Raw genomic sequence first — 19332 nt, 5'->3', positions numbered from 1 at the left:
AGTACGAACACGATGACAATGTACTGGCGATGGCAATCTTCCGGCTGTTGTTTCAACCAGCAATACACGCCAGCCGTACCGCCCTCGGTTAACTCCGTCGAAATTCCGGAAAATGGTCGAAAATTGCGTGTAAGTAAACTGACGGGTAACACTTCGACTGGACATACACACTGAACTTATAATATTTACCTGTGTAACAGGAATCGGTGCTGGTCCAGTGGCTGTCCTACCAGGTCGAATAGGTTACTGGCTAATCTTCAATCTTAGTATGGTTCTAGGTCCAGGAAACTTCCGAAAATCCACATCTCGGTCGAATTCCAGTTCCAATTTAGAAAGATGCGAGTGTTAGAATTGTACGTAGGTTGCCAGCTTCGGCTGGACATATAGTGGTATTCAACTAACCTGAGGAAGAATAACCGGCGCAAAATGTCCAAGCCAAGCGACGCCAATCCGAAAATGCAATGGCGTTGATCTCCTTTGTTCCCATAATGAACAATTGCCGCGGTGAAAGGATTGTTCAATCCGCGATCGCAATGGCATCGATGAGCGTCGGTGGGAATTGGCAACGTCGACCCTGTGTCGACGGCGTCCTTACAAGCTTCCGCTGATCCTTTCCCGGTCCAATCCGGTTCGAAGGACCATAATGTTGGGGACTGACCGCTTACCTTCCTGGGTCTTCGATATCGGTGATAGCAGTGGTGCAGCCAGGTCCAACATCGACCGTTGATTAGGTGGTGAAGGGCTAATGTTCCAGGGGGGACCAAATCCAAAATTGCCGGACCGTTGATTAGGACCAACAGAAGGAAACTTCGGTAATGACCAATATCAGGTCAAGCTCACTCACGCACAAAAACTCGCGGGTTAGAATAGAAACATATTAATGACACACATTTATTCGACGGGTAAAAAACGACATGCGATTTGAACTTAAACTCTATATTCGACTTAATTCTAAACACATTAAAAGGCTTGCGGGTCTGTTGCCCGTTCTTGGTGGCAATCTAATTTCGACTGCCTCTTCGATCGCATTTAGGTAGATCGGAAGGTGATGATCGAGGGGACTAGATTCGGCTGATGGTATGTGAGAGATGATGGGATCTCACTCTCTTATCGCCGGTTATCAGTTCGGCATTTTCGCTGATGATAGTGGTTGTAGGGTAATGTAATCACGGTGGCTCTCCATCGATGCACACATCGTAGATAAATTGTGCCTTTACAAATGCATAGGCTGGACCGGTACCTTGGAGCTCTCGACGGTGATGTGAACGATGATTGGGTTTGCTGCTGACCAGGGATGTAGTGTAGGGTGGATCATTGTTAGTCGCAAACAATACCCATGCTACTTTTTAAATTAGAAAAAATAGGGTTTGAGCCAGGACTTCTTACATGGGTACAATCATATCTTACAAATCGTGAACAAGCTGTTAGATTTAAAGGGATAAAATCAATCTTAATTCAAGTTACATCAGGAGTCCATCAAGGGTCTCATTTGGGCCCGCTATTCTTCATTTTATTTGTTAACGACATTTCCTTCATTCTAAAAAATGTAAAAGTTCTTATATATGCTGATGATATGAAACAATTTCTAGAAATAAGAAATGGTGAAGACTTTCAGACATTTCAAAACGAAGTAAATATATTTTATACATGGTGTAATAAAAGCCTTCTGAAACTGAATGTAAAAAAATGAAATTCCATAACATTGAGTAGAAAGAATAATATACAGAACAATAGAATCTTATTGGGAAATCAACAAGTAGAAAAGTGTGACAGAATAAGAGATCTAGGAGTTATTATAGATTCCAAAATAACATTCATAGATCATTATAACACAATAATTAACAAAGCAAACAGCACACTAGGTTTTATTAAACGCTTCAGCTATAATTTCCAAGATCCCACACAATAAAAACATTATATGTAGCCTATGTGCGTTCAACACTAGAATATAGTAGTATAGTTTGGTCGCCTTTTTCAGCAACGCATGCAAACCGGATAGAATCAGTACAAAAGCAGTTTTTGATGTTCGCTCTTCGTAAACTAGGTTGGACTGGACCAGTGATGCCACAAGTACAGATTTATCTAGAAAGGTACAGATTTTTGAAGCATTTTTGGTACAGATTCTGTACAGTACAGATTACAGATTTTTGTAAAAAAGTACAGAATGGTACAGATTTTTTACATGACATTAGAATGCGAGAGTCGAGAAACCTGGTTCCAGCAAATCAAAGGGATGATGTCTAAGTGAAAGCCGAGCAAATCTTCTCGGAGTGCATACACTTACTCTGAGATGCTCCAATTGAATTCCTGCAAGCAGGTTTCTCGCATTCTATTGATATTACCAGCCCCATCTCAACTTCTCGCTGCTACTGATTTCCCTGAATGAAAAATATCTTTAAGAAAAAAAATTTAAGCAACCTTGTCATTATTTGGGTACAGAATCCGGTACAGATTTTTCTATACAACAGTACAGATAGAAAAGATTTTTCAACTCCCGGTACAGATTTAATTGTGGCAACACTGGACTGGACTACATTTGCCATCTTATGAAGCACGGTGCATGCTAATTGATATTCAAACCTTGAAAGATCGTCGTGAATTTTCTATGGTATCATTTGTAAACGACATTGTATCACATCGTATTGATTCAATCGAACTTTTATCGAAACTAAATTTTTATGCTCCTTCTCGACAACTACGTAACCGCAGCATCTTTTGTACAATTCGCCATCGCACTAATTATGCCAAGTTTGGCCCTTTAAACCAAATGATGAATATTTACAACAAACATTGCGAAAGCATTGACCTCACTATGTTGAAAACAACACTTAAGCAGCAGTGTAATGTAAACCAAAATTTTAACTAGTGTTAAATTAGTTTAATAATTATTGTAAGAAACAGGTCTAACTCTGATTGACGACTTGAAATATATATATATATATATATATATATATATATATATATATATATATATATATATATATATATATATATATATATATATATATATATATATATATATATATATATATATATATATATATATATATATATATATATATATATATATATATATATATATATATATGTATATATATATATATATATATATATATATATATATATATATATATATATATATATATATATATATATATATATATATATATATATATATATATATATATATATATATATATATATATATATATATATATATATATATATATATATATATATGTAGGGGAACCCGGTGCTATTCCGACCTACCTAAGCAAATCGCCCTTTTAGGTGGATAGCTACGAAAGAATTTATCAGTCTAAGGTCCCTAAGGTCCTAATTGTTAGTTTGAAACCTCAGCTACATTTTGGTACCAAAGAAGTTCATTTGCACCACTCCATGGCAGCGCTAAGTGTCGATTTGCAAAACTCGTTTTTTCATGCTTTTACAATGTAGGGGTAATTTGGACCTCCCTACGGGATAATTAAGACCGCCATTTTTTATTATTTTTTTACGATGGAATTATGTTTTCCCATGAAATATTTATTGGAGAAACTCCTTAAGAAGCCAAAAAAGAAATAAAATACGTTACAAAAACTTTATTTGGTTAGTCACAGCTGTCGATTGGCGCATCATGTATTTTCTTTGCTGTGTCGTGTGAAATCGTGTGTGTAGCCGCAAGCCGCTAAACGGTGGTTGATAAAATAGGGGGTCCGAATAGCCCCGTACTCTCATTTTGTACAAAAGTGGCGAGCGTCTTGAAAATGTCTGTTTTCACTCAAACAAAAATCATTCTATAAAATAGGAGCCTCAAGTTTCCAAAACACTTACCTGTATTTTATTCTCTCTTTTATTTGTTGCTTTAATCACGGTTTTATCATTATAATTACTTTGTTTAGAGGATGGCAAAAAAATGAAATTGGATTCAGCTGTCAAAATTAATGTTTAAGAATAGTGATCCCACGAATATGTGCGATAGTCAGAAAGTCTTACAATTTTTTTTACAATATATATATATATATATATATATATATATATATATATATATATATATATATATATATATATATATATATATATATATATATATATATATATATATATATATATATATATATATATATATATATATATATATATATATATATATATATATATATATATATATATATATATATATATATATATATATATATATATATATATATATATATATATATATATATATATATATATATATATATATATATATATATATCTTTTTTTTCGGTTAAGTAGTCAAAAATATTCGACACGTATTTTTTTATTTCAACATAGTAGACGAGACTTTCGAGACTTTTTGTGTTGAATTTTATCATTCGCCTGCGTAGCTGAAAACAAGGTTCGATTTCAGTATGTCTCGTCAGCAAAAAGAACCTCTTCGCTTATGAGACATCATAAGTTAGGAGTCGGTTTAGTGTGTTCACAAGTAGTGTATCCAATTTTGGACTTAGCGTCAGCCCGGTGCATTTGTCAAGTGCCGTGGTTCTGAAGAGACGAAGTCGAAACGCAAACACCTGGACTAATCAAAAAACCTACGTTTTTCAATCGCTCGTACTGTCAAAAATAAAGAAGATACCAAAAAGTACCCAAGACATGAAATGTGCGCCTTTTTCACAGTTTTCAGATGAAGTATATAAAAACTTAATCAACGTATTGGTTTCATGAAAAATATTGAAAAGTTTAAAACAAATCGGTTTTTTTCAAACTTGGACATGATGTTTTTTTCTTTTTTTTATTGTATAAAGTAGTACAATTATTTTTCTCGATACCATAAATATTTGGGAGTGGACAATTAAATACTTACGGAGATATGAATTTTTCAATCGCACCTTGCGCGCGAAAAACGTACCGCCACGCGTTTCGCTCGTACTCAGACTTGGCTGTATGAAGTTTTACACACCAGCGCGTTGTGTAAAACACAATTGCGATTAACTTTACTATTCATTGCATTTAGATGTATGTTTAATTTCAGATTTATATTGACTTAATCAGTCAGTAGTGTCACAGGAAGAAAAGATCTTCAGTTTCAATTTGAAGTCTTCGTTCTTCTCAACATAGTGAAATGATTGTGTTCATTTTTCGAAACAATTCTGTGGATTTTTCTCTGCTCTTGCATCAGAATAAATTGATTCGAGTGGCACGTGCTCTATGTTATTCTGAGATTTGAACTTGAAACTTTCCTTGCCACCTCGTACAACTCAGTTGCGGTCGAAATTTAATCATCATTGATCATTTGTTACACGAGCGTTCCAAGAGTAGACGTCCTACCATTTCCACGGCGGATATGATAACTCTTGATAAAATTGTCTGAAACAGGAAATTCAACAAGATTTTTAAAATTTGGAGTGGACCAAAAAATATTAAAAAATGTGCTGAATTTCGGAAAATAGCCTTATAAAATCCGAAAAATCTGATATTTTTAATTAAAATTCGCTCACTTTTCTTAAAAATGAGAGAAAAAAATTTATTCAGTTTTCCGTGGTTCTGGCTACACATATTATGCATCCTCAAAAAAAATCAAGTCAATCCGTTGAATAGTTTTTATTTATTATTTATTTTTACTTATTTCTAATAAATAGTGAAGTTAATTGCAAGTGTGTTGTTGGTGTGTAAAACCTCATACAGTCAAGCCCGAGTACGAGCGAAGCGCGTGGCGGTACGCTTTTCGCACGAAAGGCGCGATTGAAAAATTCATATCTCCGTAAGTATTTAATTGCCCACTCCCAAATTTTTATGGTATCAAGGAAAATAATTGTACTACTTTATACAATAAAAAAAAAGAAAAAAAACATGTCCAAGTTTGCAAAAAACCGATTTGCTTTACTCTTTTCAATATTTTCCATGAAAACAATACGTTGATTAAGTTTTTATATACTTCATCCGAAAGCTGCACACATTTCATGTTTTGGGTACTTTTTGGTATCTTCTTTACTTTTGACAGTACGGGCGATTGAAAATTGAAATTCAACAAAAAATCTCGAAAGTCTCGCCTACTATGTTGAAATAAAAAAATACGAGCCGAATATTTTTGACTACTAAACCGAGAAAAAAATTGATTTGGGAAAAAAAAATTTGTGGCAAATTTTGCGTGGAATGCCCCATATATATTAGGGTGGGGCAAAATGATCGTTTTTCAGCACAGAACTTTTTTGGTTCCACTTGGAGTTCCAAACAGCGCTGTTGTTGTAGAATATTTGCTGGTTAGTCGCCAATTTAAAGCTGGGGCGCAACGACTTGGATAGGGCGCAATACAGCACGTATACAGCCTGAAGAAAACAACAGTTCAGCTTTATCAATAAACCTTTTCGTTACCGCTATTCAGCTGAGAGAATTATCATAGGAAAATTGTTAAAAAAGACATTTATTTCAAGTTACACACGCCATCAATCTCATTGGAAACCATATTCTTTTATTAGCGTTACGCTACAGTTAGAGAAAAATTGTATTACCTTGTTGGATATCATATCACGTACCTGGATCCGAACCAGCAACCTGTTGAATACTAAGCACTTACCTTACTGTCTGCACCAATCTTGCATACATCGAATGCTTCAGATTTCACCGATGTACCGACAAGTCTAGGCTGCTGAATAGAGTCTGTACAAAGGCTACAGTAGCCTTCTATAGATTTGAGTGAACCTAGTTGGCTTGGGTTCGAATCCCAACCTACGATAATTTTTTTATTTAATTTTTTTTTTAATTAATTTTTAGAACATTCGGGAATTTTAAATTAGATAATTTATTTCAAAAATGATGATTATAGTCGTTTTTGTTTCCAAGGTGAGGATTTATGGTTGTCACAAAACATTTAGATAAGTAAAAATGGGTGTTATATGAAAGTGGTGGTAACTGAATGATGGATTGAAGTCATTTATAATTTTAAGGTGGCAATCTCCTCAATTTATTTACCACTCCCTGCTAAATGATTTTCTTTGCATTGTGATTTTTTTTTGGTAAGCGGAAGTCGCTGTTCGAATTCAATAGTTTATTTATTTATATCAATTAAGTTCGCCAGCGTGAATAATCATTTCATTGTACCTTTGTTTGCAAGTCGATGGATCACAAGTAAACAGACCGTTTCGAATTAAAACGTAAATTTACATAAACGAGGGCGCATGTGATTTGGTAAGCTTGTACATTGAAAAACTGTAAATCGTGTATTTCCCGTGGTGAAAACTCAGTAGATATAAAAAAACTAAATAAACTTTCTTTTTTTCTTTATTCATTTATTGATCTATTGCTCCTTAACTGTAATATATACAAAACATCTCAATTTAAATATACCGAAATAATAAAAAAAAAATCCTTCACTTAATAGTAAAAAAATATTTGTGTGTATTGGGACTCGAACCCAGGTCGGTTGCCATTCCTCATGATTTGCTAATCGCGCCAATTTTTGTAGTAGTTACAATTACCTTTGTTAAACACATAATTCAGCTAAAAGTCAAAGGTGGTATAACGGCAAATGTAAAGGTAGAAACAACCTTTTGAAGACATGTAGTGCAGCTTAATGATTAAAGGTAATAGTATTGGTAACAGCATCGTTTATTCAACTCGCAATTCAGTCTAATTAAGATGGTTGAATAAAAGCTTTAATATTGTCGCTATTACATTTATTAGTAGTATAGTTCAGCCTAGTTGGAACTGGCGAATACTGGATTTTAAATAGGCTGAAAAAACTGTTAATGTTTAAATAGTTCAGCGAAAGTTTTATTCAGCTTACATAACCTTTAATCTGCTTTAAATCAACACGTAGTCTTATAGTTCAGCTCCTAATGTTTGTTGGGTCTGCAAGCTGCCCTAGCGTGACGGAATTGACAAGACATTTGTCAATGCCATTCACTTAAAAATTGTAGAGAAGGGGGCTTAGACATGAGCCCTGGGGAAAGTCCACGTAGCTAATTCGTGATGTCGACAAATAACTTTGCGAAAAATACATATGTTTTTCAGACAACAAGCCCCCTGAGTCAGTAAGAAAACTGATGCCATCTGCTCTTTGATAGCATATGCCATTTGAATTCCTGTTAAGAGCAACGCAAGGCAATCGTTCGTCTCTTTGCCTTTACGAAAGCCAAATTGTGTATCTGACAGTAAGTTATTTGCTTCGGCCCAATTGTCGAGACAGAACAGGACCATTTTCTCGATTAACTTCCGAATAGAAGAGAGCATTTCAATCCGTCCATACAAGTTGTGATCGGAGGCTGTTCTTCTTGTTTTTTTTGATGGCGTGGACCTTCACTTGCCTCCAGCCATGAGGGACAAGGTTACTCTTAAGAAACATACTAAATTAATTCAACAAACGTCTCTTGGCAGATTCTTTAACAAGTAAAATTTGATTATGTCTGGTCCTGGGGCTTTATTGTTACATTATCGTCCGCGGGGGGAAGCGGCGCGGTAGATCTTCTGTGCCGGGGCGGAATCCGTACAAACCTTCTTGGCGAAATCGAATATCCAACTCCCTCGTTAGTACTGTTTCTGGTTTGGTTTCTCTCATTAATCCGTCAACGAACCAGCGACAGTAAGCGTTTGTTGGCTTTCTATGCGAATATCGTAAAAGCACTCGAGAGAATCTAAGAGCGCCCTGCAATCCATGAGAATATTAAACTAGCGCCCCAGAGAATTTGTAAGCGCCCTGTAAACTAAGAGAACTAGTCAGACTAGTAACCTAGAGAGTTTGAATGCGCCCTGCGAGCTATGGGAATATCATACTAGCGTCCCAGAGAATCGAAGAGCGCCCAGCGAGATATGTGAATATCAAACTAGCGCCCCATAGAGTCTCTATGCGAACTATGAAAATATCGGACTTGCGCCCTAGGGAGTTAAAGAGAGCCCTGCGACCTATGCGAATATTAAACTGGTGCTCGAGAGACTGAGAGCGCCCTGCGAGCACCATAGGGAGCTTTAGAGCGCCCTGTGAGCTATGAGAAGCACCACAGTGAGTGCGGAAGCGCTCTCCGAGCTATGGGAATATCATATTAACGCTCCAGAGAATCTTAGAGCGCCCTGCGAACTATGAGAATAACAGACTAGCGCCCTGCGAACTACGTGAATATCGTAAAAGCGTTTGAGAGGATCTAAGAGCGCCCTGTGAACGATGAGAATATAAGACTAGTCCCTTAGAGAGTTTCAGATTGCCCTGCGAGCTATGGCCCGAGAGACTCTGAGAGCGCCCTGTGAGCAATGTGAATGTCATACTTGCGCCCCATAGAGTCATATTAGCGCCCTGCGAGCAATGAGAAGCACCCCAGCGAGTGCGGAAGCGCTCTCCGAGCTATGGGAATATCATACTAGCGCTCTAGAAAATCTTAGAGTCTCGGAGCGCCGTGCGAACTATGAGAATATCGGACTTGCTCCCTAGGTAGTTTAAGAGAGCCCTGCGACCTATGCGAATATCAAACTGGTGCCCGAGAGACTCTGAGAGCGCCCTGCGAGGAATATGAATATCATGCTGGCGTCCCATATAGTCATATTAGCGCCCTGTGAGCTATGAGAAGCACCCCAGCGAGTGCGGAAGCGCTCTCCGAGCTATGAGAATATCACACTAGTACTCCAGAGAATCTTACAGCGCCCTACGAACTATGAGAATATTAGACTAGCGCCCTAGCGAGTTTAAGAGCGCCCTGCGAACTATGTGAAAATAGTAAAAGCACTCGAGAGAATCTAAGAGCGCCCTGCAATCCATGAGAATATTAAACTAGCGCCCCAGAGAATTTGTAAGCGCCCTGTAAACTAAGAGAACTAGTCAGACTAGTAACCTAGAGAGTTTGAATGCGCCCTGCGAGCTATGGGAATATCATACTAGCGTCCCAGAGAATCGAAGAGCGCCCAGCGAGATATTTGAATAGAGTCTCGGAGCGCCGTGCGAACTATGAGAATATCGGACTTGCGCCCTAGGGAGTTAAAGAGAGCCCTGCGACCTATGCAAATATTAAACTGGTGCTCGAGAGACTGAGAGCGCCCTGCGAGCACCATAGGGAGCTTTAGAGCGCCCTGTGAGCTATGAGAAGCACCACAGTGAGTGCGGAAGCGCTCTCCGAGCTATGGGAATATCATATTAACGCTCCAGAGAATCTTAGAGCGCCCTGCGAACTATGAGAATAACAGACTAGCGCCCTGAGAACTACGTGAATATCGTAAAAGCGTTTGAGAGAATCTAAGAGCGCCCTGCGAACGATGAGAATATAAGACTAGTCCCCTAGAGAGTTTCAGATTGCCCTGCGAGCTATGGCCCGAGAGACTCTGAGAGCGCCCTGTGAGCAATGTGAATATCATACTGGCGCCCCATAGAGTCATATTAGCGCCCTGCGAGCTATGAGAAGCACCCCAGCGAGTGCGGAAGCGCTCTCCGAGCTATGGGAATATCATACTAGCGCTCTAGAAAATTTTAGAGTCTCGGAGCGCCGTGCGAACTATGAGAATATCGGACTTGCGCCCTAGGGAGTTTAAAACAGCCCTGCGACCTATGCGAATATCAAACTGATGCCCGAGATACTCTGAGAGCGCCCTGCGAGCAATGTGAATATCATACTGGCGCCCCATAGAGTCATATAAGCGCCCTGTGAGCTGTGAAAAGCACCCCATCGAGTGCGGAAGCGCTCTCCGAGCTATGGGAATCTTATACTAGCGCTCCAGAGAATGTTAGAGCGCCCTACGAACTATGATGAGAATATTAGAATAGCGAGTTTGAGAACGCCCTGCGAACTATGTGAATATCGTAAAAGCGCTCGAGAGAATCTAAGAGCGCCCTGCAATCTATGAGAATATTAGACTAGCGCCCCAGAGAATTTGTAAGCGCCCGGCAAATTAAGATAACATCAGACTAGTAACCTAGAGAGTTTTGTGAATATCATCTTAGCGCCCTGAAGAGCTTGAGAGCGCCCTGTGAGCTATGATACTACGTATCACACTGAGTCCCTAGCGAGCATGGAAGCACTCTTCGAACTATGGGAATATGATACTGGTACCCCAGAGAATCTGAGAGTACCCTACGAACTATGGGAATGTCAGATTAGCGCCCTAGCGAGTTTGGGAGCGCCCAGCGAGCTATGGAAATATTATACTGGCGCCAGAGAGAATCTGAGAGCGCCATGCGAGCGCTGAGAATATAAGGCTAATCTAGAGAGTTTGAGAGCGCCCAGCGTGCTATGGGAATGTTATGCTGGTGCTCGAGAGAATCAAAGAGCGCCCTACGAGCTGTGTGAATATCATACTTGCGCCCTATAGAGTCATACTAGCGCCCTAGAGAGCCTGAGAGCGTCCAGCGAGCTATGAGAATATCATTATAACACCCCAGCGTGGAAGCGCTCTCCAAGCTATGTGGATATCACAATAGCACCCCATAGGGTCTCGGAGCGTACTGCGGGCTATGAGAATATCAGACTAGCGCCAATGTGAGTTTTAAAATACCCGGCGACCTATGGGAATATCACACGGGCGCCCCAGAGAATCTGAGAGCGCCCTGCAAACTATGAGAATATCAGACTACCCTACAGAGTTTGAGAGCACCCTGCGAGCTATGGGAATATCATGCTGGCGCTCGAGAGAATCTGAGAGCGCCTCGCGCGCTATGCGAATATCATACTAGCGCTCCATAGTCATACTAGCGCCCTAGAGAGCTTGAAATCGATTTGCGAGCTATGAGAATATTATACTAGCGCCCTAACGAGCATGGAAGCGCTCTCCGAGCTATGGGAATATCATGCGAGCGGCCCAGGGAGTCTGGAAGCGCCCTACGAACAATGAAAATATCAAACTAGCCCCTAGTGAGTTCGAGAGTGCCCTACGAGCTATGGGAATATCATGCTGGCGCTCGAGAGAATCTGAGAGCGCCATGATATGCTGGCTGCGAGATATGTGAATATCATTCTAGCACCCCATATAGCCATACTAGCGCCCTGCGAGCTATGAGAATATCATACTAGCGCGTCAGCGAGTGTCAAAGCGCTCTGAGCTATGGGAATATCATACTGGCATTTTAGAGAGTCCAAAAGCGCCCAGCGAACAATGAGAATATCAGACTAGCGCTCTCAAGAGTTTGAGATTACCCTACGAGCTATGGGAACAAAATGCTTGCGCCAGAGAGAATCTGAGAGCGCCCTGCGAGCAATGGGAACATCATACTAGCGCCCCATAGAGCCATACTAACGCCCTAGAGAGTTTGAAATCGGCCTGGAGCTATGAGAATATTAAACTAGCGCCCTAGTAAGTTTTGGAGTGCCATGCGAGCTAAGGGAAATATCGTACTGGCGCCTCAGAGAATCCGAGAGCGCACTGCGAACTATAGGAATATTAGATTAACGCCCCAAAGAAGCTGTGAGCGCCCTGCTAACTATGAATATATCGAACTACCGCCTGAAGAGTTTGGGCGCGCCCGGCGAGCTATTGGAATATCATATTGACGCTCGAGAGAATCTGAGAGCAGCCTGTGAGCTATGGGAATACCATACTAGCTCCCCATACAGTTATACTAGCGCCCTAGAGAGCTATGAGAATATCGAACTAGCACCCTAGTGAGTTTGAGAGTGTTTATGCTAGCGCTCCAGAAAATTCGTGAGCGCCCTGCAAACTAAGAGAATATCTCGAACTAGAGAGTTCGAGAGCGTCCTGCGAGCTATGGGAGTATCATGTTGGCGCTCGAGAGAATCTAAGAGCGCCTCGCGAGCTATGTTAATATTTTATTAGCGCCCCATAGTCATATTTGCGCCCTAGAAAGCTTGAAATCGATCTGCGAGCTATGAGAATATTATACTAGCGCCCCAGCGACCAAGGATGCGCTCTCCGAGTATCATATAGCGCCCCAGAGAGTCCGAAAGCGAGCTATGGGAATTTCATACCTGCGCCAGAGAGAATCTGAGAGCGCCCTGCGGACGATGAGAGTTTCATAATATCCTAGAGAGTTTGAGAGCGTCCTGCGAGGAATATCATGCTGGTGCTCAAGGGATTCTGAGAGCGCCCTGCGAGCTCTGTGAATATCATACTAGCGCCCTGAAGAGCTTGAGAGCGCCTTGTGAGCTATGATATTATATATCATACTGGGGCCCTAGCGAGTATGAAAGCATTCTCCGAGCTATGGAAATATCATACTGGCACCCCAGAGAATCTGAAAGCGCCCTACGAACTGTGGGAATGTCAGATTAGCGCCCTGCGAGCTACGGAAAAATCATACTGGCGCCAGAGAGAATCTGAGAGCGCCCTGCGAGCGATGGGAATATATGGCTGTCCTAGAGAGTTTGAGAGCGCCCAGCGTGCTATGGGAATGTTATGCTGGCACTCTAGAGAATCTGAGAGCGCCCTGCGAGCTATGTGAATACCATACTTGCGCCCCATAGAGTCATACTTGCGCCCAGGAGAGACTGAGAGCGCCCAGCGAGCTATTAGAATATCATAATAGCACCCCAGCGAGTGTGGAAACGCTCTCTGAGCTATGTGGATTTCACAATAGCACCCCATAGGGTCTCGGAGCGCCCTGCGAGCTTTGAAAATGACAAACTAGTGCCCCTGCGAGTCTGAGAGCACCCTGCGAATATCATACTGGCGCCCCATAGAGTCATATTAGCGCCCTGTGAGCTGTGAAAAGCACCCCAGCGAGTGCGGAAGCGCTCTCCGAGCTATGGGAATATTATGCTAGCGCTCCAGAGAATCTTAGAGCGCCCTACGAACTATGAGAATATTAGACTAGCGCCCTAGCAAGTTTGAGAGCGCCCTGCGAATTATGTGAATATCGTAAAAGCGCTCGAGAGAATCTAAGAGCGCCCTGCAATCTATGAGAATATTAGACTAGCGCCCCAGAGAATTTGTAAGCGCCCGGCAAATTAAGATAACATATTAGAGAGTTTTGTGAATATCATACTAGCACCCTGAAGAGCTTGAGAGCGCCCTGAGAGCTTTGAAAATGACAAACTAGTGACCCTGCGAGTCTGAGAGCACCCTGCGAGCTATCGGAATATCATACTAGCGTCCTATGAGTTTTGCAGAAAATTCCAATTAGCTGGGATCATTAAATTTGCCTTCCAGAATGATAAGGCCAACGGAATTTTTTTTTTTGGCTCAAAATTTTTTTTTTTCGGTTCCTGGAGCTGGTTAGTCGCCGACTAACCGTGACTAACCGCAACTACAGCACTGGTTCCAAATAACTGTGCAAAATTTGGGGTCAATTGGTTTTGACCCGGCGTAGCGCATTGCGTTTGAAATTTGTATGGAAATTAGTATGGGAAAACCTACTTTTGAAGTAGGACTTACGTCTTTCTTTACTATACTGGGTGTCCTCTCAAAATTTTCAAAACGGATGCGTTACGTACACTTTGAACCTTAATAACTTTTCTCCTACTAAAGGAATTACTATTATTGTTGCATAAATCGAAAGGAAAACGTTCAGCGCTTGCTATTGATACCTTGTTTGCTATGTAAAATTTGTTTAAAAAGTTCAAAAACTACTTTTAATGCGAATCAACATTAATGCTAGAACCTATAAATAAGGGTGTCACAGTTTTTCTTAAAGCCAGACGTGTCTAAGCCACAGAGCAGAACACACGTACGTGTGCTGCATTTGGACTACCAACCAAATCATAGCTACTGCCTTATCGCTGCCAACCAAGAACTATCGTCGCCCTGCGTGAAATTCATCGCTCTCAGAAGTGGACAGAGTTACTAATTCGCAAGCTGCTCTTCCAGTGCCTGGTCTGTGAGATTGCACAGCGTTTCAAAACCGATCTACTCTTCCGGAGCTCAGCCGTAATGGCCCTCTAAGAAGCCAGCGAGGCCTGCCTGGTTAGTTTGTTGGAAGATACCAATCTGTGCGCTACCCATACCAAGCAAATAATCATCATGCCGAGCGGGAAACGGCGAAATAATATTCACAACAAACGGTTCTTATTAGGACCACAAAATCGTTCTCAGAAGAATTACAATTGAAATTTCCATTTCGTTCTTTGGAAAATAACTTCCCTCTTAGGGGCCGTACACAAATGACGTAGCTTTTTTCAGCGATTTTTGACCCCTCCCTCCCCCCTCGTAGCATTTGGTCACAAAATTCTAACCTCCCCCTCGTAAATAACGTAGCATTTACCTACCCCCTCCCCATCGTCCCATGCACAGCGCCCGGGTGATGAAAATAAATACATATGTTTTTCAATTATTTTAAATACATGTCCTTTCAAAATGTTTGGCGACTTTTATCAACATTTTCATTATAACAGCAAATTGCGTGCAAAATAAGCCCATTTCATGACAAATATGTGTTGATAGTTTTGTTTTGAATTTTATATGTCAAGGAGAGCATGAAGACAAGTTCTCTCAGTTCACAATCGTGCAGCTGCCTGTATGATTCTAAGAACCATACGTTCATCTAAATTACTAAGTTTTGTTTGATTGAATCCAAAGTGAAAATTTAATTCAGCTTCCAAACTAAGTCTACTAGTTAGCAACATTAGCTAACTAATGCAGCAAATTAAATCCGCATACAAAATCTTTTCGTATTATTGTAATTCCGCGAATCGTAAAATTTACCTCATGAAAAACCGCATCAAAAGTAACTTGGTTGAATTTAAATTAATTTCTCTTGGAAATGTAGGATCATTAAATTGTTTTCTCTAAACAATGTGTTTTAAACTTAATGCTACGTCGCACAACTTCTGACCCTACCCTCCCCCTCGTCACACTTCGTCACAAATTTGGTATACCCTCCCTACCCCCCAAAATGCTACGTCATTTATGCATGGCCCCTTATCGGGTTAGTTATTTTCTATAATAATATCCGAAAAATGTACGATAAAACTAATAAACTGATTAATTGGACGGAAGTAAGAAAATACCTACAAAAATTTGAGTCAGAAAAGTGACATTGACGGAATAATGCTTCGATCGTTTCTAAGTATTTGGCAGCTGAAGTTACCGATTTGTTTTCCAACGTCAATTATTTGCGCTGTGCTGTACGGAACAAACAGATTTTTGCGCGTTTCGTTGGGAAATAATCAAAACAATTGTGTACAGTCGTGATTCGCTGGTTGGACACTTTTTAACTGGACCGCTTTTTAGTTGGACCTCCGCTAGTTGGACCATTGTCCAACTAAAAAGCACCTGAACGTCGAAATCTCGTGTCAAATTTACTTTGACAATCAATCTGACAATATTTAGAGATGTGAACAGATGCATTTAACTGCCAACATCTCCTTTGGAGAGTTTTTGACATTTGTCATTCGGTCCAACTAGCGAATCAAATTCGTTAGTTCCACAAGGCTGTGGCCCAATCAGCGAATCACGACTGTAGTACCTAGATTCCGTAGATTTTACCGTAAATTTTGATAGATTTTGTAAAAGCATTAATTAGCCTGCTTTGATTGGTGGTTTTTGCAAATCTTTCAAGAACATTAGTGAATGTGGCAACCCTGCTACTAAGCGAAAGCCACACCAAAAAGAATGATGAAAATATTTCCATTTGTCGCACAAAAGGACGGACTTCCATCTGCACTAAGAAGTTTATAAAAGAGATCGCATTGCGATATACAATACTCATTCGATGTGAGCTGCGAAAGAGGAATGTTCGTGTATGTACGCAACAGAAACGAATTCGGGCAAGGTTCGAATCGTTAGAAAGGATTCTCGTCTGGTATCACCAAAAACAGTTATCTGCAAACCGTTCTTTTTAGGATGAAAACATTATTGAGAAAGAATTGAATTAGAAAGTTCCATTTAATAACTTGGATTGAGTTTGCGCCTGTCAAGTGTGCTGTACTTTATCAGTGACACATATAAACCAATGTTTATCGAATTAATCTACAAACCCGTAGGTTTTTGCAAATCTTTCAAGAACATTAGTGAATGTGGCAACCCTGCTACTAAGCGAAAGCCACACCAAAAAGAATGATGAAAATATTTCCATTTGTCGCACAAAAGGAGGGACTTCCATGTGCACTAAGAAGTTTATAAAAGAGATCGCATTGCGATATACAATGCTCATTCGTTGTGAGCTGCGAAAGGAGAATGTTCGTGTATGTACGCAGCAGAAGCGAATTCGGGCAAGGTTCGAATCGTTAGAAAGGATTCTCGTCTGGTATCACCAAAAATAGTTATCTGCAAATCGTTCTTATTAGTATGAAAACATAATGGAGAAAGAATTGAATTAGAAAGTTCCATTTAGTAACTTGGATTGAGTTTGCGCCTGTTAATTCTTCTGTACATGTACCAGTGATTCATATAAGCAAATGTTTACCAAATTAATCTACAAACCCGAAGGTTTTTGCAAGTCCTAGAAAATCAGTGAATGTGGCAATCTCATTCGACATGAAATTTCCAGTAAACATTCATTCAAAATGTGCATTGGTTCAAATTATCCATGAATGTCATATGATATACCCAAGTTTAGTCCTACGTTAACACCGCGGTTATGTTCCGGACATTACCCACTCCTAGTTTTTGCATTTTCAATTCCACAGACTACAATTCTTCCGGCGGTATGCCAATAATTAGACAGAAGTATAGTCGAGGATATGTTGAACAACTTTGTCGAAGGATGTATAGTGTTAGAATGTCTCTAAAACAAGTTATAGCTGTTCAAAGTTCGATAGTTAGAATTAAACGCTAGAAATCATTTTTTATGCCAACACTGCCGATGTACCATTGATATTTCATATAGCATACCAAAACAACATAATATATTTTAGATTTACCACTTTGGTATGTTTGGATGAATTATTCAAAAGCCTTAGCTCAATTTCATGGGCGCAGGTAGTTGAGGAATAGTGAGGGGGGGGGGGGAGTCAATATATAGAAATGCGAACTGAGCTAACTGAAACATTGTAGAGTTGGAATGTTCAGGTTTTCCCATACTAATTTCCATACAAATTTCAAACGCAGTGCGCTACGCCGGGTCAAATCCAATCGACCCCAAATTTTGCACAGTTATTTGGAACCTCAAATGGAACAAAAAACTAGGAGTGGGTAATGTCCGGGACATAACCGCGGTGTTGACGTAGGACTAAACTTGGGCATATCATATGACATTCATGGATAATTTGAGCCAATGCCAATTTTGAATGAATGTTAACTGGAAATTTCATGTCGAATGAGATTGCCACATTCACTGATTTTCTAGGACTTGCAAAAACCTTCGGGTTTGTAGATTAATTTGATAAACATTTGCTTATATGAATCACTGGTACATGTACAGAAGAATTAACAGGGGCAAACTCAATCCAAGTTATTAAATGGAACTTTCTAATTCAATTCTTTCTCTATTATGTTTTCATCCTAATAAGAACGGTTTTCAGATAACTATTTTTGGTGATACCAGACGAGAATCCTTTCTAACAACTCGAACCTTGCCCGAATTCGTTTCTGCTGCGTACATACACGAACATTCCCCTTTCGCAGCTCACATCGAATGAGCATTGTATATCGCAATGCGATCTCTTTTATAAACTTCTTAGTGCAAATGGAAGTCCATCCTTTTGTGCGACAAATGGAAATATTTTCATCATTCTTTTTGGTGTGGCTTTCGCTTAGTAGTTTGTAGATTAATTCGATAAACATTGGTTTATATATGTCACTGATAAAGTACAGCAGACTTGACAGGCGTAAACTCAATGCAAGTTGTTAAATGGAACTTTCTAATTCAATTCTTTCTCTATTATGTTTTCATCCTAAAAAGAACGGTTTGCAGATAACTATTTTTGGTGATACCAGACGAGAATCCTTTCTAACGATTCGAACCTTGCCCGAATTCGTTTCTGCTGCGTACATACACGAACATTCCTCTTTCGCAGCTCACAACGAATGAGCATTGTATATCGCAATGCGATCTCTTTTATAAACTCCTTAGTGCAGATGGAAGTCCATCCTTTTGTGCGACAAATCGAAATATTTTCATCATTCTTTTTGGTGTGGCTTTCGCTTAGTAGCAGGGTTGCCACATTCACTAATGTTCTTGAAAGATTTGCAAAAAACACCAATCAAAGCAGGCTAATTAATGCTTTTACAAAATCTATCAAAATTTACGGTAAAATCTACGGAATCTACTACACAATTGTTTTGATTATTTCCCAACGAATCGCGCAAATATCTGTTTGTTCCGTACAGCACAGCGCAAATAATTGACGTTGGAAAACAAATCGGTAACTTCAGCTGCCAAACACTTAGACACGATCGAAGCATTTTTCCGTCAATGTCACTTTTCTGACTCAAATTTTTGTAGGTATTTTCTTGCTTCCGTCCAATTGGTCAGTTTATTAGTTTTATCGTACATTTTTCGGATATTATTATAGAAAATAACTAACCCGATAAGAGGGAAGTTATTTT

General features: G+C 39.8%; 1 protein-coding gene across 2 annotated transcripts in view; it reads left to right on the top strand.

Moving 5' to 3' along the window:
* Positions 1-19332, top strand: part of LOC131687922 (uncharacterized) — a 49791-nt gene that overhangs the window by 16805 nt on the left and 13654 nt on the right. Inside the window, exon 1 of one of the 2 annotated variants that reach the window (XM_058972017.1) lies at positions 5718-5743. The exons of the other annotated variant lie outside the window; for it this stretch is intronic. The gene's annotated coding sequence lies outside the window, so the exon portion shown is untranslated. Of the gene's footprint in view, positions 1-5717; positions 5744-19332 lie in introns of those variants that run through there. 2 annotated transcript variants of the gene reach the window in all.

This window comes from Topomyia yanbarensis, chromosome 3, assembly GCF_030247195.1.
Source record: "Topomyia yanbarensis strain Yona2022 chromosome 3, ASM3024719v1, whole genome shotgun sequence".
Lineage (NCBI taxonomy): Eukaryota > Metazoa > Arthropoda > Insecta > Diptera > Culicidae > Topomyia > Topomyia yanbarensis.
This window is presented reverse-complemented; position numbering and strand designations above follow the sequence as displayed.